A 9,081-nucleotide genomic window follows, 5' to 3' on the forward strand; every position below is an offset into this window, starting at 1 on the left:
AGCTCCATCAAGAGAGTGAAGCTGACTTCTGCTGATGAAAGTGCAATCTATCTTCTTGAGTAAATTGTTCTTCGATTGATGATTGCATCTCTGACTCCTGGTCTTCATTTCCACACACCTGATCCTTGGGTTTAACTGTAAATTCCCCTACAGCGCCACCTATAAAATTTCAAATTCGGTAGACACATGTAACACACCAGTACTTACAAAAAAGTCCCCCTGTATGAAGTCCGAAACCCAACAGGAAGTCTGCTATTTTAAATTATTTCAGATCAACAACAAAATTTGTTCAGTCTAATCTAAAGCTATGTTAAATGTTAAATTGGGAAAGATCTTGCGTTTTCGTTGCAGAGCGCATCTGTGGCAGCCTGACAAACTTCAATGTTTCGCCATTGTTTCGCCAATTGTTACAATTCAGGCATACAATTTCCAATATGCACCGAAATTCACGTTTGATAAGAGTCCTGTCCTGAGCACATGCCTATGACAATATTCAGTTCTAGCCATAACACCACCTGCTGGCATGTTTTAAGCTCTAGCAAACTGCTCATAGAGATTTAATGAGATCAACATTATAATTGGTCAGTCTAATCTAAAGCTGTTAAATTGTGAAGATCTTGAGTTTTCATGAAAGGGCATGTCCATGTGGGCCTGACAAAGTTTGATGTTTTGCAGTCGGAATAGAATATGCTGTAGCTCAGCTATACAGTATCTGCCCCAAAACTTTACACGTTTAAAAAGAGTCCTAACCTGAAGACACGTAAAGGCCAATATCAAGATATGCAATGCTTTGCACGAACCCAAACAAACCATGTTCAGTATGCACCAAACTTCATATGTTTGATAAAAATGCTAGGCTGAACACATCTACATGCCAATATCCAGTTATAGTCACAGTGTCACCAGCTGGCAGCAGGAAGTTTGGCACATATAAATTACTTTGACATATTCCTTTTATATTTACCACTTAAATGCATATTGCTGACAGTTTGCTGTTTTCCTAAAGCCACCAGGTGGTGGTGAGCCCAGGTGTGAGGGCCCTTTCAACACTGCTTGCAGCTTTAATTTCAGTTATATCTACACTGGAAAAACAAAAAAAACATTTAAGTAGAAAAATATTGACTCCTTTCAAAAAATATTTTGAAACAAAAAGTAACACAATGAATTAAACATGAAGTTAAAAAAAAAAAAAAAAAAAAAAAACGTAAATTGTATTTTCTTGTAAATCTTACTCCAATGTATTATTTACAACTTTGAAAATAATGAAGCTTATATTAGTTGATATTGGTTGATTATAACGAACACAAGTTGAGTTCAATAAAAGTTCCAGCATATAGAGTGGTGCAGGTATGACATGGGGTTTAACAAAAATAAAAATAAATATAAATAAAGCCTGTTATGTTTACCATACTTTACTCAGAAATTGAAAACCCCCATAAAACCACATAGAAAATTCTTGAAAGAAGCAGTAGTGAATCTCCCGGCTTCTGATGTCATACCTGCAGCGCTCTATTAGGAATACTTTTGCCTTTCATTTGAATCCCAAACATCCCATCAAATTCATCCATCTTGTCCATCATCCATCAGGCATCTAGAGAGGACATAGAGACTATTTACAAATATAATTGTTGTACTTGTCTTGCTTTCTGTGAACAAGCCTTAACTCTGCTTATTGACTATAAACATGATATTTGTTAAAACTGGATGATTATCTCTATATTATTATAAACAATACTAAAATATAAACAATATGATTTATGATTGTTGTACAATATAGACTTCAGTATTATTGTAATATACAGATATAAAAGATAAAGATAAGTGTTTTAATCACTGTAGGAGCCGATTTAATACAATTATATACTTGACATGGAATAATTGTAGCACCGGTGTCTGAGTCCGGTGTGTACACGTTGCTAATTAGGAAGCACACAGTTTTTGACCGCACGGCAGGGTAGTGTGTAAGATTGACTGTGTTCGTATGCTGCGTCTGCAAGGTATGGACTTTGATTGTAAAGATTTGTGAACAAGGAACACTCACAGCAAGTTGTTTTGAGACATTTTGCTATTGGAGCACAAATAAAGACATTTGTTTGCATCTGTTTCCACTTGCACGGACTTTGTTTGTACGTGTTTGAAAACTTGCTCACTCTTATCAATGGCAGCGGCTTAATGGAAAGCTGTTACATTACAGTACAGTTGTGATGAAAAGTGTCAGTATCCAGTGCGGCTGTGAGATCTGCTGTTTGAAAGCTTTAAAGTGACACACCCGTAAAGCAAAAAACATGCTTTTTTAGACATGATTTTTATCTTATTTTTGTTGAAAGCTATTCCTGGGGCTGTATTTGCACGATGAGAAAATGAAAGTGAAATTAAAGGACTAATTCACCGTAATTTACAAATTCTATTATTATTTACACCATCTGTTCGACCAGGGATCGGCAGCCTTTTGGGCATGAAGAGCCATTTTTAATTTATAAAATAAAGATGTTTATAGATGGAAGAATAAGTCAACAATCCCTTTGTCACTGTGGTAATTTATGCATTATTGATATGCAGTAAAAATAGTCTTTGATCCTTTCATGATCTTTCACATACTGAATATTCTTTTTAGAAAGACAGACAATAGACATTTTCAAAGGGATTAATTTGACCCTGAAGTTCCCTCTATCACGGGATCTGCTCACTCGTTCTGTTCTGAGGAGTTGAAGTGTCTCAACCCATTTAGAGGCAGTCTGGAGTTGTGGCATGAAGGACACAACGTCTCCGTTCCCTCCATCAGGGAACGAGCGTTACCACATGTAACCGAGACATTGTGTCGAGTGTATGAAGGGATAGCTTGCAGGGTCACCACCTGATCTCTGAAGGGAGTAGTGGGTACCTTGGGCACTGAAGGACCACAGACAGATCAAAAAGGGGATGTGGTGCAACCAGGGAGGGTTCAACTTCCAGGCACCTCTAAGGAATCTGACAAATCCTGCTCCACTGTTCTGCCTTCCACCAAGTCATGGAAGCTGTCACGTGGACTTTGGGTGTAGAAGCAGAAAGGTGCCTGTCCAGGCCTCCTTGGAGGAGGGATAGCACAGATTTGATACTGCATCTCTATGTGTTCTTCCCTTAGGAAGAACACCGGCATCATTTCCAGGATGTACCACCACCTAATGGAGGAGGCTCTGCTCTACATAAGGTGCTTACCACTGCGGGTGGAAGGTTTTTGGGGACCTCCTGGTCGCGTCCAGGGACCATAGAAGGAAGTTCCAGAGGTCTGGGTATGGGTGTCAGATCGTGCCCTTCCCCTAAGAAAGGAGGTTCTTTCTCAGAGGAATGTGCCGGGAAGGGATTGATGGTAGGAGCACAAGCTCCGATAACCAGGTTCTGTTGGGCCGAACAGGGCTACCAGAAGAATCTGTTCTGTTTCCTTCCCGGCATTGCACAGTGTCTGTGTAATAAGGCTCACTGGGGGTTTAGCGTGCTTGCATAACCCACTCGGTCAGCTGAGTGCTAATGCATCTGTACCAGCCTCGGTCAGGCTGCAACAGATCTATCTGTGCCTGGCCGAATCGACTCCAAAACAGCCGGACCGTCTGAGGGTGGTGCCTCCACTCACCTCAGAGCGAATTTGTCACCCGGAATGTGAGTGACACACAGAAGCCTGAGTCTGTGCTGGCTCCAGAGCAGGAGATGGCAGGCCAGTTGTGACATGCGAAAGAAGCGTACACCATTTTGGTGGTCGATGTGCGCCACAGTTGCTGTGTTGTCGGTGCAGACCGAGACATGCTTGCCCTCAACGAAGGCTGAAATCTCTTCAGGGCCCGAAGCATTGTCAACAACTTCAGGCAATTGAATGCCAAAGCAGCCGAGGGCCTAACCGGACCCCTGAGGCTGAATGCCCGTTGCAGCACGGCGCTCCAGCTCGACTTGGAAGCAACTGTTGTGACACAGTGCATCTAGACACTTGTACCAAGGGCACCCTTGCCTGTAGAAACAAAAATGTGTCCCCAAGGACTGAAGGTTTGAAGTCAGTGCTACAGCGGTTTCATATGCATCGGGTCAGGCAGCGTGACCACATCGGAGGATGCCATATGCCCTAGGAGCCTTGGAACATAAAAGGGGGGCCGCTGTACTGAATCTGAGTGCTCTCACGCACTACAGCACTGACTATGCATGCTCTTAAGAAAGACGTGAAGTACAGTGGCCGAGTCCACACAAATTAAAGAGAAACCTTGTACTGAGGAGAGTTTACTCTTTTCCCAGATGACCTAAAGTCCCAATCGAGCCAGGTTGTTGAGAACCACATCCCTGAGAGTGCAAACCGAACCTTGTGAGTGTGCTAGGACCAGCTAGTCACAGAGAGAACGCAGAATGCATATGCCCACTTCCCTGAGTGGGGCAATGGCAGCCTCCATGACCTTTGTGAAGGTGTGGGGCGACAGGGATAGGCTGCAGGGAGAACCTTGTACTGATGAGCCTGACCTCGAAGATGAAGTCTTGGAAGAATCAAGACATGACAGTACGCATCCTTCAGGTCTAACGCCACAAACCTATCTTGAACCCTGACACATAAAGGAATGTATGTTTGGGTTAATATTTTGAACGGGAGCTTGAAAAGGGCCCGATTTAAAAAAACAAAAAAACAAAACGAAAAAAAACAAAAAAAACAAAACAAAACAAAAACCTCAGATCTAAGATTGGTGTGAGTCCACCACGCTTCCTGGGTACAATGAAGTAGGGGCTGATAAACCCCTTCTTCATTTCAGCTGAGGGGATAGGTTCTATCGCACCCTTTCCCAGGAGGGTTGCAATTTACGCTTGAAGGACCACAGCATTCTTGTCCTGAGCCGATTTGTAAGAAAATGCCATAGAACTTGGCAGACGCCTTGCAACCTGAGCTGAGTAAGGTAGTCCTGAGAAGCCAAACATCTCGGGACTCTGCTAGCAGCCTCGGAGGAACTACGCCCGACGACATACCTGGAGTGGGGATGTCTTGGCTGAATAGAGCAAAGGGCGCCGTGCTTGGAGATGAAAGCCTCAAGGAACACAGGGTGTCTTTGCCAACATGCAGAGATACCAGGTGAGTGCCTAATATTGGTCTCAGACTCAGCATCTGGCCGTCTCATGGAGGGCCATAGTGCTGTAAGATAACCGAGAGGAGGGATGCTCTTACTGACCAGGCAGTGACTGTCTGCCGGATGACAGACGGTCGGAATGGGGCCGAATCCATCTCTCATCCCCAGGTCGAGAGTGGATCTGGGTAGGTCAGTTAGCCTCCTCCTCTGGGTTGCTCGTCTCTGGAAAAACTAGAAACCTAACGAGGGTTCTAGAAAACCTACTGACGAGCTGACGTTGCCACCTTCCCGTAATAACTTACGGGGCATCAGCAGTTCTGCAAGGGGCCGTCCGTGGCGACGAGCAGACAGGGGTTGTCGGGGGTACGGGACCAGAGCCTGGCCCATGCCTGAGGCCGGAAATGTGATGGCCTCTGTCTACTTTTTTTAAAAAAAATATATTACCGTGAAGAAATGGCATGCAAATTCTATCACAGCGTTGCTGAAAGGATCAACCTGGGAAATGGGGTTTCAAGAAGCGGACTTCTAACTTCCTGCATTTCTCTCAGGTTAAGCCACAGGTGGCGCACCTGGACCAACAAAGTGGACATCGCCCTTCCCAAATCCTGCGCCGCAACTTTCATAGCTCAGAGAGCGTAATCATTATACGCAGTTCCTGTAGGCCTAGGTTGGAACCACCCTCGTACAAATCTCATAACCCATTGGCCTAAACGCCCACAGGATGGCCATGGTGTGCAGGGTGGATGCAGCTTGTTCGTGTAAGCCTTTGCCCGAAGAGAATTTACGGGCCCTGGACGGAAGCCTTGGGAGGATTGCCCTCTCTGCCTGGGTAACCTCCATAAGCCCTCTTGCTGGACCCCCATCGAGGGTGGTGAAGAAAAACCGAGCCTTCCGCGATTTCATCAACTTCTCGTGCGCTTCTGGGGAACAGGCACTGGAAACAAGTGTAAAGGTTGTTACCCAGATGTCTATTAATCAGCCCCTCCTTGACTGCCCGTTTAAGCACGGCTCCATATTTGTGTCCGCCTCAAACTGATAATCAGCTCCCCAGAGAGTCTTGCTCAGCTGAAGCTTCAAATGGCTCACGCCCTCCTAGCGATGCTGCCGCTGACCATTCAGCCAGTTTAGGAGCTCAGAATAAGAAAATCAGCCGTACTGAGACAGACCAACAAACTCATCTGGAAGCTCGACTGAGGGACACGAAAAGCGAGAAGTTTGTGGGGTTTTCACCCGGCGGAAACTTCTTCGCTTCCTGTTGCTCCCCATTGACACACATCGCAGCGGCCTCGTACCCGGAACCTCTTGTCAATCGTTTGGGGAGGTAAGCTGCAACCAGAAGGGCACGGAGGGAAAGGCATGTTTAACAACACACAATCCCAACCGTGCCAGCTCTTTTAGAGATTACTCTCTAAAAAGTCATACTCTCAATGTACGACTGAAAGGGAACCCAATCTTTCTGAAGATCCAGTCATCCATTTTTGTCCTGTACAGGGTCTCTGGGATGTTGTAGCCTTTGTCCAACATCTTTGTCTAATTTGGGTTCTTTTATTGTTTTCTCTTGATTTTCACTGTGTACAGTGACCATCCCTAATCTGCGGCCACCACGAGTATCTTCAATAAATCTTAGTAATAATAACTTTGATGAAGTTTGCTAGTGGCAGTGCGTTAATATTTGAAAATGAAGACGTGGTACTGTCAAACTTGTGAAGAGGTGAAAATGGAAAAGAAAGTGAGCAAGATAAGGGTAAGTGATGAATTTCAAAATGCTGAAAAGATGATGTGGTTACTATGGTTACCCCTGTACCATGACAAGCACTATTTCTGACACACACCTGCATTTCTTTGTGAAGGAAAGAAGTCAAACAGCATTCAAATGTTTTGAAACAGCCATTCAATTTTTTTGTACTTACTGTAAGACACTTTTAAAGCAGCTGTTCATGTATTCTTCTTTCAGCTGTTGATCGGCTATAAAGCTCCTTTGTCTCCTTTGTCTGTCTGTAAATTTCTCTGTCATCACATATTCTTGAGTGTTTATGGTCAGTCCCGCTCAAATGTAATATCATTCTGTGACTCATTTCATTTGGTCTTCTGTTCTGCTAGAATTTCTCTGAGATCATACATGACACAATTTAAGGCTGGTTTGTTAGTGGAAAAACACACTTTAAATTCTCAGTGACTCATCCCACCACCTGCTTTTCAGAACCGCAGTTTTCCAAAATCCCTATTAGTCATGTGATGAATCAAAAGGCTCTAATCTGTTTAAACACATTTCTACACCTCACCCGTCTGTGACCTTTTAAAAGAGAAAACACAACAAAATGAAAATGCAGAAGAGAAATACATTTCAGTAAAAACAATTTATAACATTAGTTTTATAAAATATACATATTTTACAAACATGCATATACATTTTTGTCACTATGAAACATTGTAGTAGTTTTATAAACTTGTACATATTTTTTTTTAAATATGAATAACATAATACAGAAAAACATTAAGAAACCACTAGTAAACAATAGTACAACAATAGTATTCCAAATAATACTCCCATTGTCAGTTTTGAAAAAATATTTTGTACAGTGAATGATGTTGATATTCGTTGTATAGGTCTATAATATTTTGAATATATAGTAACACTAAAATACAACAAACAATGTAAATTATACAGTATTTGATCAGAGACTGAATATAAAGAATATTCTGCTGGTCCAGTAAAAGGAGCTGCTCTTGTCTGAGGAGAAAACACACTCCTAGAACTATAACACACATACTGTCAATCACAATACAGTGTAAAGTACATGCATATACTGTCAGTGTAACATAACTGAGTGTATATAGTTATTTAGTCTGTGTATATGATCAGTGAGAAGAATCTTACCTTGTCTCTGTGTCACTCAGAATGAAATTGTCTGGATCACCAGAAACTAGACAACACAAACACAAACGATTATCCTCATATTTTTATTCAGTGAATGAATAGTATAGAGTTGATTTTACATTCGGAAATCAGAGAAGATGAAACTGCATAACAGCGATGCAATAAAAGTGTTTATATGTAATATCATAAATACTCACAGTTTGGTATTCCACTATTAATACTGTTCCGTCTGACTCGTTTCAGCGTTTGTTTCTCTCCTGATTCATTACATTGTCTCTCGTTCTCTTTGTTTGCCATTTTTCTTTTTTCTTGTTTTTTTTCTGTTTAATTCTCCTACAGATTGCGATGCTGCACAGATCTTCTACCATGAATTAATTCATGTTCACGAAAGTGTGGTCATGAACACTGGTTAGTTATCACCACAGAAAACACAAACACACACAAAATGCTGCAAAAGTGGGGGTGGTGCGCTGCGGAGTCAGAGACTGCGGTAAAGCCAGCCGCGATTGATTTTTATGTGCCCGCATATTACAGTGATTACGGTAGTTTCAGGAACAACAGAGAGAGAGAACGCGCTTGAAGACTTCTCATTTAGACGCCCAGGACTGAGAGATAATACAAAATGCTCCTGAATTTTTACTTGCTTATTTATTTGCATTTCCGCTTTAATATCCGTGTTATTTATTGGTGACTTTGACGGTTGTCTGTTACAATATTTTTCTTAAATATTCACATTTAGTTTTTCTAAATACCAGAATTGATTTTTAATTTGTTTTACTGTTCAGAAGTAACAGTTATTCTTCAATGAATGTTTTCTATAATGAGGTTTGACGTCTGCTTTGAAAGAGAGGGCAAATAAAAAAAATGTTCATAATGGAAAAAAAGTTAAATAAAATGCCTTAATTTCACTCCAGAGACCAATGAAAAAATAAATTCTAGTAAATATGAAATGCCATGGTCAGTTTTTATCCCATATAATGTGCACACATTATATAAATTAAAAAAAAAAAAGATATAAGATATTACTGAGATATAAGATATTACTGCACTTCAGAGGGGTATAAAGACCCCATTTCTAATAAGTAGAAAAAACAACCACCAGTTCTTTTTCAGGACGTCCCATACTATATACACACC

At 41.7% G+C, this 9,081-nt stretch overlaps 1 long non-coding RNA gene across 1 annotated transcript; it reads right to left on the reverse strand.

The window, feature by feature from the left end:
• Positions 1-7,560: 7,560 nt before the first annotated feature.
• Positions 7,561-8,407, reverse strand: LOC127162109 (uncharacterized). Its single transcript, XR_007827261.1, has 3 exons — positions 8,142-8,407; positions 7,945-7,990; positions 7,561-7,822 (listed from the first exon to the last, which is right to left on the reverse strand). It is a non-coding gene; the product is annotated as an uncharacterized LOC127162109 (long non-coding RNA).
• Positions 8,408-9,081: the final 674 nt, after the last annotated feature.

Source organism: Labeo rohita, unplaced genomic scaffold (assembly GCF_022985175.1).
Source record: "Labeo rohita strain BAU-BD-2019 unplaced genomic scaffold, IGBB_LRoh.1.0 scaffold_84, whole genome shotgun sequence".
NCBI classification, from domain to species: domain Eukaryota; kingdom Metazoa; phylum Chordata; class Actinopteri; order Cypriniformes; family Cyprinidae; genus Labeo; species Labeo rohita.